Here is a 10,279-nt window from a genome sequence, read left to right on the forward strand (position 1 = left end):
TATAGCGTAGTATATCGTTTTAAGAAAGTCTTGCTTACTTGTTTTCAATACACCATGCTCTCGAAGATCACCCCCACGAGAATTGCAGCAAGCTTTACCGAGCCCCGCCGCCGCGGCTTAGTGGTTAGGGCGCTCGGCTACTGATCCGGAGTTCCCGGGTTCGAACCCGACCGCGGCGGCCGCGTTTTGATGGAATCCCCCCCCCCCCGAGCACGTAACTCAAATGCTTTAAAAACATATCGCCTTCGAAACAATGCTTGATAATTTCAGAATCAGTTCTATGATAAACTTGGGGTAGGGTGTTCTTCAGGAAGGGGCAACATCATAGTTGCCCTGTGAAAGGAGAAAACTGCTTTGAAAATTTCGCTTCCATGTATTCCTACAGGCGCAAAGCCTACTTTTCACCCCCATGTTTTACCCCCTGTCGGTCCAGCCAGCGATACAAGCGCCACTGCAGATCCTTTGCGTCACAGATCGGTGTTGGTCTATATACAAATTCAACAACACAAACCCACGTGCTTGAGTTTTTTAGTATTTTGGGCTGTTAGCGGCTGAGTTATGTGTTCCTCAAAGGTGGGTTTTCTACGCAGGACCAGGGATGCGGACTCTGTCTGCTAAGTGGTCGTTGCGTGGCCTGGTTCGAATGACAGCCTGGACCTACTCTGTTCACAAAAAGTCTCCAGGCTGGGAAGCTTCCCAAGGTGACGACTGCTCCGAAGTGTTGGCTTTGGCTGCAAGGAGTGACACACATGGGGCACTTTGCATCTCACTTCCTATTTTCCTGTATTCGCAGTGTTTCGCTATTTCTACATGCACGGCGCCTGCATTGGTCACTAATGCAACAGCACGCAAACAAAGCATTCTACGGTCCGGGTGAATTAGTTTCGGTTTCAGTCACGTTTTGGAAAAGCTTTATTTAAATGCAAAAATATAACTTTTGCGATGCTTAATTATGCGATAGGATTTTTGAGGACCGATTTTAATGTACCCACAGGATACCACATGGGGTGACGGTAAAGACAAAGGTTAACCTGAACGACAAAATAGGATGCCATTTTTATCCGGCGTTAGAAAATTGCTGACATGGTGCCGTGTTGGGGAGGAGATTCGAGAAAGAAAATCACTAGAAGGTTGCGATGAAAACCTCTTAAAATAAAAAAAAACCCTGGTCACGCATTGAAGTGATTGCACATTGATCGTGCATGCGATAAGTGGACAGGGGTAAGCGAAAAATCTTAGATTTCTTTTGTATGTCTATTGACAATCTATAGACTGTGTGAAAATGTTTTTGTAAAGACGGTGCGGCGCTCTACACCGGGACACTGCGCACTGAGGGACACTGGGCACTGAGCATCAGCGGATGCTGGGGTAGAAAAGCAGGGCCCAGGTCGAAGAGGTAGACGGTGGTTGATCCGCTCCTTCTCGCTCAGTGAGATCCAGGACAGTGGTCCCTCGCTCACTATGTAATGCGATGCACGGTATACATGCAGTGAGATGCCTGTATCGTCTATCTACGCAGGCTGCAATGACGATCTCGATGTTCCCGCCATTCTGGAGGCTGCGTGGGTCGGCTTTCTTGTCCTGAACTTGCCCTGTTAGCGTGGCCAACGGGCAGATTGCAGAAGGGTGAGTGTGTAAAGACCGCCACTGCGGAATCCATTTGATTGCTATACATGGTGTGGTGGTATTTTTGTGTAAGCAGGATTCATATAAGTGCCTTCGACACATCTCCGGCCAAAAACTTTAATTTACACTCAACGTTTTAAAAACAACTCTGCTTCTCCTATAGAGGTGATTTGGAGGAGTAACTTGAGTATTTACCACTTGGAGCCCAGGTAGCAGAGGAGACCGAAGCGTTCGCCAACGCCTCCGTGTCCCGCATCATGCCAGGCATGAGCACCGTAGTGGAAGTAGCGAGCGACAAGTCCCCTGTTTCATCCTGTGCTGGCCTCTAACAACGCTGCAGCGAACAAAGAAGGAAGAGGAGACGCCGTGGTGAGTGAGAGCAGTGCGCAGCCGGCGCTGTCCGCTGCGCCCCAGTCGGCCGTTTAAAGTCATAGTTGAGCAGTGTTTTTTTTTGTGCTTGACCAAACACATATCTGCAGCACGTCTCCAAAGTGAACAGCCTCAAGTCTCTGGACCAATGCAGGTAATAGAAGTCGGCAAAACAGATCCGTTACCATGGGAAAGGGATAGAAAAAACCATATCATGGGTGCGATTTTGCAAACGATGTGTGCTTCTAAATGTGACCGTAGAAATCTTTGATTGTAAAGATAGAAAAAAAAACTGTGCAACTGAGAGAGAAAGTAATTTAATGAAATGAGAGGTGGAGAGGCCGGCTTGCAGTAATGTGACGCTGTGTCCACGGAGGGGAGCAGGTTAGATATCAAGTCATCAAGCACTGACAGCAAATCTGTCAACATGTTTAGTTTTAAGTAGGATTCTAGGCAAATTGGACAGTTGCGTTGTATCAGCAAACAGTCCACCAATAGATCAGTACCATTGACAGTATCTAAAACAATTTGTTGCGGAGTATTTTTGAACACTACATCACCGCGCATCTTTGCTGACCCTGTCTTTCCCACTGCAGGGGCTGCGACTGTCTGCCGTCCGTCTCACCTTATCAGGTACGTGGTCAACTCTGCCATACTTTGTAAATTCACTCGGGAGGGGCAGCTGTCAATGCATTTCCAACTGCACTCCAACAACTCTGACAATGTCTTTGTGATGCGTAACATGTTTTCAGGAACCGGGCCTCTAAGGTTCTCTTTGTTTTCAGCAGCAACACACATCCTCACACATATCCATACATCACTTTGTTGCACTCGGCAAGACCTTTAACACTGATGTCGATTGAAACGATCGGGGCCCTTCATGATCGTGTTACGTAGGTAGGGCGCTTGAATGGACGGAGGTGGTGCGCCCTAAAATCCCAAGGTGCTGAATTCGATGTGCACTAAGTGCCACCAACACCGCTCAACTTGGTCAGGCGAACACGCAGTCCCGGGAGCAGCTACACATCAACTATTCCGTAGGAGCCATACACAGTAATGAATGCAACGAGATATCCTCACAAAAGGTTGCGTGCGAATTCCTATGCTTCGATTGTTCAGTGCAAGTGGTGCACAGTTTATGACCCACCATTCCTGATGCCAGCGAGGTTGTAAGAGCTGATCTTTGCCTCTACACATACGCGAGGGCATGCCAACTGCAGCGCAACTTTGCTTTCCCCTTTTTGTCTTTGCGACATTAGTCTCCTCGGCCGTAAACCTGCGCTGTTTTGGTAGTTGTGTTCCGATGCTGCCATCCTAATCATCGCGACGATGACCTCATGTGGGTGCGGCCATGAAAAGGCATTTTTACATGTACTATGGGAGCTGCCCTATCAAAACGCAGCAGAAAATTATGTGTCATCGGTACAGAATTCCCGGTGGTATTTTCGTACCTGGCCTTTTAGTAACAGCAGGAATTTATTTATTTATTTATTCAAATACCCTCAGGACCCGAAGGCATTAAAGAGGGGAGTGGGAAGGACATACATTGGGTCCGATCAGTGCAGCAGAAAAGCAAAATAGAAGAAACGAAAATGCGGCGAAAAATGAACAAAACATAACTCAAAATAAGGCAAGAAAAGGCAAAGGGGAAAAAACAGCAAATCCCAAAAATTGAGAACATTTCGGCGGACAGCAATAAGACAGCAAAAACGAACGCAAAATAAAACTAAAATCTGCAAATAGAGATTGCAGTCATAAAAGATCTTGGGTTAGTAGTATCACAATGTGCCTGGGAAGGTGGTTCCTACTGTTTGAAGTGTTGGGGACAAAACAAGAAAAAGCGTGTTTAGTATGGCATGACGGAACACCTACTTCGCGAAGATGATCAATGCGGCCTGAAACAAATGTAGGGGTAGTTAGTAGCCGGCTCTTAAGGACGGAATTGATCCAGTAACAACAGAAGCTTATTTCGTTCTTGTTACAGTGACAGATGGAGTTCTGTCAAAGAAGGCGGCTTCGTAGTACTTGAAGAAAAGTGAATCTGCGACCAGATGGCAAAAAGTTTGTCGTGCTTTTGGACCAGAACTGTCTTAAATTTACGACCGCGAACGCACTCCTCGCGAGCTGACGGCTGCACTGATAGCAAGCTTGGCAGCGTGAATTGCACCGCTATCCTGTTTGGTGGAGCAATCACTTCCTTAAAACTCCTTCCGATATTCGACTTGATCTGATGCCGCAAATGATACAACAATCATACAATGCTTTAGCTTCCTTCCTGTAGTCAAATGATTATCCATATTTGCTCTACGTGGTCTAGAGTGCGGGGGGACCTCATCAATGAAGAGGGTGGACCGAGCAGTCAAGGGAAGGAGGAAAGTGGTTCCGTCCCTGCGCAAGCCGCCGCAAAGAAGGCGAGCCCCAGGCAGCCTGTCCTTGTGAGGAAGGGTGAAGCTCCTCCCGCACTGGCCTCCTGTGTTCGTGGCAGGCCTGCCAGCCTGAACCCCCTGAGGGATGCCACCTTCTGCCACGTACGCCTGCTTCCGCGCTTACCACCTGCAGTATTACAGCAGGTTGTGGAGGCGGGTAAGCATCCAAGGGCAGTTTTGTGCAGTTTCACCGCGAGTTGGCAAAACAAATCGTACCGTCAATAATCGTTCAGGAAGGCGCCGCCATCTGCCTGCAAGCTGAGCTCTGGAATCAGTCGCGCGTGCAAGAATGTTTGGTTGCCTTCCTCCTCTGTCGCAAGGCAGCGCTGCGTGGCAGAGTAAAGGGCCGCTTACCTGGGCGCTTGGTCTGTACAGTAGCGTAGAACACAAAAATAGCCCTAAGTCACGCATCACCGGAGTGAAGTAATCGCTAATTAATGCGCTGCTGTAACGAGAGCGATAACGATAACGAGAGCGGCTGGCTTTTTCCACTAATTTTCTTGGAGGTTTCTCTAAATCTGGAGCGTTGCTGTGATTTTTATTTTTAAATTGCTTTCATCGCACTGGTTTGCTTGCAGTTTGTCCACATCCAGAGTGGAAATTCAGGCCGGATGTCCCCAACTTGCACGACAACCTCTTCCCATCTCACCGGCCTGGGCCCGCGCGTTCGCGGTTATGGCTTTTCGGCATCGCATTCGGCATCACATTCAGCGTATGAAGGGAAGGGAAATAGAACGGCGTATCGCTTGACCACTGCACCACTGAATCAGGACTGGTAGGAGTTCTCCCAACAGAGATCTATGAATGTAAATTAGTTAATGCGATTCCGCACATACGGACTCATTATCGTTATCCGAACGACTGCCATCCGTGAAGACTGGATCTGAACACTGGAACCGAAATCAGAAACAAACTGTTAGTGCACCAAATTCGCATTTTTTCTAACTACGCAAATGGACCGTCATTTTTTTTCATTTCATTGGGGAGATTTTACTTCGTGTAGGCTCGAACAACCCCATTTATTCGAACATAGAAAATAAGCTCGTTCCTAATCTCGCAGCGCTGCCAAGGCTGGCAGGAGGACATCTACACCACCTGCCAAGAACATGCATTCATCCCCTGGTTGCGGTACCAGGGCAACACCCAGCCGTATACGTCACAGGTTGGTAAATCATTATGACGTCATTGATTCCACAAGTTCCCTGGGCTCCCCTGTAGTATTGCCGGTATCGCACATATTGGTTTTCAATTTTTCTCAGTATCTTTTTGCGTAAAGAAATGGCAGCCATTAAATATGAAGCAGCATTTAACATGAAACAGAAAACAGTTTGTTATCAGAGAGATGAGTAAGAAATATTTATCTAGCCTGTGCGCATGAATGAATGCTTCCTGTTTGCTGTACTCATCCCATTGTTGAGCAAGGTAATCTGGTAGTGAAAGGATGAGAAGTCGATCCAGCACAAATGCCCAGGAGCTACAACTGAATGGCGTCACTTAATTTAGCCAGTTCATGTCCTGTGCTTTTGTTTGCTTACATAATTGTCGCCGTGACAAAATTTTAATCCTTACCATATTCAAACAGCCCGTGAACTACGTACACAGGACGCAGGTTCAAGGAAGAAAGAAGCATGAAGGATCTGGAACAAATATCGGCTGACTGGAGAGCGGCCCGGAAAAACGCACGACAGAATTTTTTGTCGCGCGACACAATTTTGTGCCACGAGAAAAGCTTTTTTGTTGTGCATTGTGTTGTGCGACAGAGGCTCGTATCCTGGGTTTTTTCGCGCGACAAAGGTGTTTGCAGTAACTCTGGCACGACACGCATCTTTCCTTTACTTATCTTCATGGCGGTACCAGAACGCTAACCCATTATTACCCGCAGAGAATAATGTTAGAGATTTTAAAAATAGTCCTGTTCTATTTAGTCTATTGACTACACTGGAATTCTTTTCAAACTTTCGCAGACGTTGATTACTGAACCCATCGCGCATTTCATTCTCCGATTAATTTCGTTGGGTTCGTTCGTTCAATTAGTCAATTCCTCAATCATTCACTTTATCAAATTTTCAGTCATGTTCTCAATCAATCAATCAATGTCTCAATCAATCAAGCAATTTCTCAGTCAGTTTCTCAATGAAACAGTTTCTCAATAATCAAAATTACATCAATTGAACCAAATAACCAATTTAATCAATTTATTAAGAAATCAATCTATCAGTTTCTTTATGCAGATTGCTGTTCCCAATTTCCTTTTTTTTTAACCATCCTAGACTGCGCGTTCCTTCAGTGCTCAGTGTTTCCGTAAAAGTACTCTATCGACCACCGAATGTGTCTTACGCGGCACGGATTCTGCCCTAGAGCCCTTAAACCGCTTTCCCTGGGTCGTCTTCGTGTATGGACCTCAGATCGAGCAACCCCGTGGTGTGCAGCCCGAAGAGCAGCGTCCGAAATTCCATCATTACTCTCCAGTGGAAAACTCTTTAATTGGACCATTAAAAAGGGAATGTGTTGGGTGCTGCCGTCGGATAGCGACCGTCTGAGCAAAGACATCGGCGACCGCCCGGGTTCTTCCAATCTGTTGTTCTCTATCCAACGACATTCCCTTATCTCAGCACTACGCCCGTGCCTATCGGAAGGTAATGAATGTCCTCTTTGCTCTCCCCTTCACCTAGAGTCTCGGACAACGGGGCTTACTCCATCGACACCCACGTCCAGTGTGGCCATCTGTCCAAGGGTTGGACCATCAATGGCACCTGTCTCTCCATTTGGCATTCGTAGACCTCCAGGGGCAAGCAATTGCGGTACGCTTGCGTCTTTCCCGTCCTTTCGCGATCGTGGCCGATGTTGTCGTGGTAGAACTGGCGCCCTTACAAGACATGAATGTCTCTGCTAAATCCATGCAAGCTGGTATTCTGGTTAACGGCGCGGTACTGTAGTTTAACCGCATACCCTGTACAGCTCACTGTTCGCTTTGATGGTATTTTGTTCTTCAGCCATGGCATTCTGATGGAGGCGAAATGCTGAATGGGCTGCATATTTTAATTTCATCTCCCATTGTAGAACCACAGATAGGCGTGTATATTCGAAAGGCTTCCATTACGAAGAACCTCGTGGCCCACAGTGGGGTGTGAACATAGAAGTTCAGTGACCTCAGTTTACTGCGCGTCTGTTCAGATGAATTAGGTTAATTATTAATTGCTTGCGTCGCGCCGAACATGAGTGACATTGTGCTAGCTTGGCAACGTTTCGGTAAAATCAGTGTCACGTGAAATTTTATTACCAATTTAATCTGTTGTGGGAAAGCCGTCAGAGGGCTTAGTGAAATGCCTAACCACATGTACAGTGGTGTGGAATAAAAATTGTTAGCACAAGTGACGGATCACCGGAGTGAAGTAATCGCTACTTAATGCGCTGTGGTAACGAGAGCGATAACGATACCGATAACAATAACGAGAGCCGTTGGCTTTTTTCACACAGTTTCTGGGAGGTTTAGAAAAGTCATGGCATGCGAAGGATTTGAACTTTCCTTTTTGCGCCTCTTGGGATGGCGGTCACTATTGCATAATTATTTACATGGGACATTACTAGGTTGAATTAGGTTGAGGTATGAAATGAGTCTCCGGCGAATGTGAAATGATCTACCACATGTTAAATGTAGCTGTTGGAAATTTGCCCCGAGTGAGACTCACTACGTAGTACCGTTCTACATTGTGTCAAACATGAGACAAAAATTTTAAATATTGAAAGTAATGGTTAATTCTTCCTTTCTTTTTGTTTTTCAATCGCTCGCGTCTGGCAGTCGATAGCAATAACCTTAATAGCGAAAAAATGCAAGCCTGATCTGCAGATACGGTTGCTCTCTTTCTCGCTCAAAAATGCTTTTGTCTTGAATAGTTGGGTATATGTAACGAGCGTATTTCAGTGCTTGGTATATTATGTTTCACTAATCGTGTCTCGTGCTTTCTTTTTCCTTTAGTCTCGGTGTTCAACATGGAAGCCAGACCTGGCATCCGCACCGACCTGATTTTCTGGAAACAGCCCACTCCTTGATGTCTGGCTCGAAAAGAAGTCCAAGCGAGAAGGTACCGCGGCAGCTACAACACTGCCTTAGCTACAGCCCAAGGGGCTGCAGCCAAGCATACGCCAGCACAACCTGTACGGACCTTGTGTGTGACAAGAAGAGAAACAGGAGGGTAAAAATAAAATTTATAATGAAAAATGAAGCTCCAAGCCCGGTATGTCCAGTTTCAGCTGCAGACGCGCCACTTGCATTGAAGCTTTACGTTCTTTACATTCATCCTTTATCGCTCCCTTGTGGACTTCAAACTTAGAGTTTAACTTGAGTTAAACGCGACAGCATTCCAGCGTGTTCGAGCACCCAGATGGAAGAATCCCTGCACTACTGGAGTTCACCGGCTCCTTCAAATTTTTTTGTAGGAGCAAGTGCCCACTTTTAAAGCGAAAGCGTTACTACTCCTTTCTGTAGCTTGTTCGACGTGTCTTTCATAGGGCCTTGAACCGAGGAGGATCACGTGACGTCGCCGAGCCGCAGCTGTGCCGGAACTGACAATGAGCGGGAGCTTCGAAACCAAATGTGCATGACAGACCCGTTGGGACAGCGGACACCTCAGTCGAGCTTTATGTTACGTGGCGGTAGGAGATATGTGCGCTAAATGCGTTGGCATTGACAACCTTGTGGCGGAAACGCGGCACTTAAGCTATAGGACGTCGGTCGTATTGGCGTTGGCATTGACAATGTTCTAGACTCCGATGACTTTGAGGAAAGCTCATAACTGCCTCCCTGGGTTAGTAGGCGCCTAGCGATGGTGTGAGAGGCGTGAACTGTATGCATTAGCATTGAGAACGTTCTGGCGCACACCCACCACTAGAGCCACGCGCCACCCTGCCACCTGCCTGCCAGGGTTGCAGGGTGGGCGCACTGCCTTTAGAGTGTGCGGAACGCACGCAACGTTAGATATGCCAAGCCACATCTACTTTCCATATACACTGCAGCTTTTGCTATCTAACCTTGTTGATCAGTAGTTAAACGGCAGCTAATTTTTTTTTGTAGCATCCACATGATTGCATCACTCCGCACTGCTTCTACAAGCCCCCCCTGCGCAATGGAACCTTTCGACTCCTCTTCTTCAAGATCAACATTGACGCCACACTCACTCGCAGCACTCCTGGTGGCCTCTGCGAGAAGTGGAAAAGTTGACCAAGGTTTTTCTCGCACTAACGACGCGACGGAGCCACGGTAACAAAGGCTGCCTCAAGAGCTCCTTAGCAGACTGTACCCAACCTCTTCGCCTCCTTTTGGTACACCAGTGCCAAGGCGAATCTGCGCACCTATTTTGTCTTAGTAGTAGTACAAGACATTGGGCCAAAATTTACAGGTCGAGCTCATCGAGCACCTGGGCGACACGCACCGTAATATTCCGAATATCTTTTTGGTGTCCTCTTGAGCCTCGTTGTGCGCTTCAGATAAAAGACCCGATTGAGGTAAGGCTATAAATGCGTTAGAAGTTCGAACGGGGCTGTCATCCGTTCAGATCAAAAGTTTCCCTTTGCCACGGGATGGCGCCACACTACGTCCACACATCCATGCTTGGGCCTCACCATCGCCTAGATGTAAGGTTGGCCTTGGTGCGCAGTCATTTGAGGGATGCCGCGGCATGATTAATGCATGCTCAATACGAAAGTACACCGCCATAATGTGCAAGCGGGAAGAAAGTATTAATAATAATAATAATTGGATTTTTGAGGAAAGGAAATGGCGCCGTATCTGTCTCATATATCGTTGGACACCTGAACCGCGCCGTTAGGGAAGGGATAAGGGAGGGAGTGAAAGAGGAAAG

General features: G+C 47.1%; 2 long non-coding RNA genes across 2 annotated transcripts; both read left to right on the forward strand.

The window, feature by feature from the left end:
* The first annotated feature begins 628 nt into the window (after positions 1-628).
* On the forward strand, positions 629-1,994 carry LOC144105735 (uncharacterized). The gene is made up of 3 exons (XR_013308870.1): positions 629-701; positions 1,520-1,626; positions 1,836-1,994. It is a non-coding gene; the product is annotated as an uncharacterized LOC144105735 (long non-coding RNA).
* Positions 1,995-7,100: 5,106 nt separating this feature from the next.
* LOC144104153 (uncharacterized) lies at positions 7,101-8,644 on the forward strand. The gene is made up of 2 exons (XR_013308442.1): positions 7,101-7,222; positions 8,398-8,644. It is a non-coding gene; the product is annotated as an uncharacterized LOC144104153 (long non-coding RNA).
* The last annotated feature ends 1,635 nt before the right edge of the window (positions 8,645-10,279 follow it).

This window comes from Amblyomma americanum, chromosome 9, assembly GCF_052857255.1.
Source record: "Amblyomma americanum isolate KBUSLIRL-KWMA chromosome 9, ASM5285725v1, whole genome shotgun sequence".
In the NCBI taxonomy this organism is placed as follows: domain Eukaryota; kingdom Metazoa; phylum Arthropoda; class Arachnida; order Ixodida; family Ixodidae; genus Amblyomma; species Amblyomma americanum.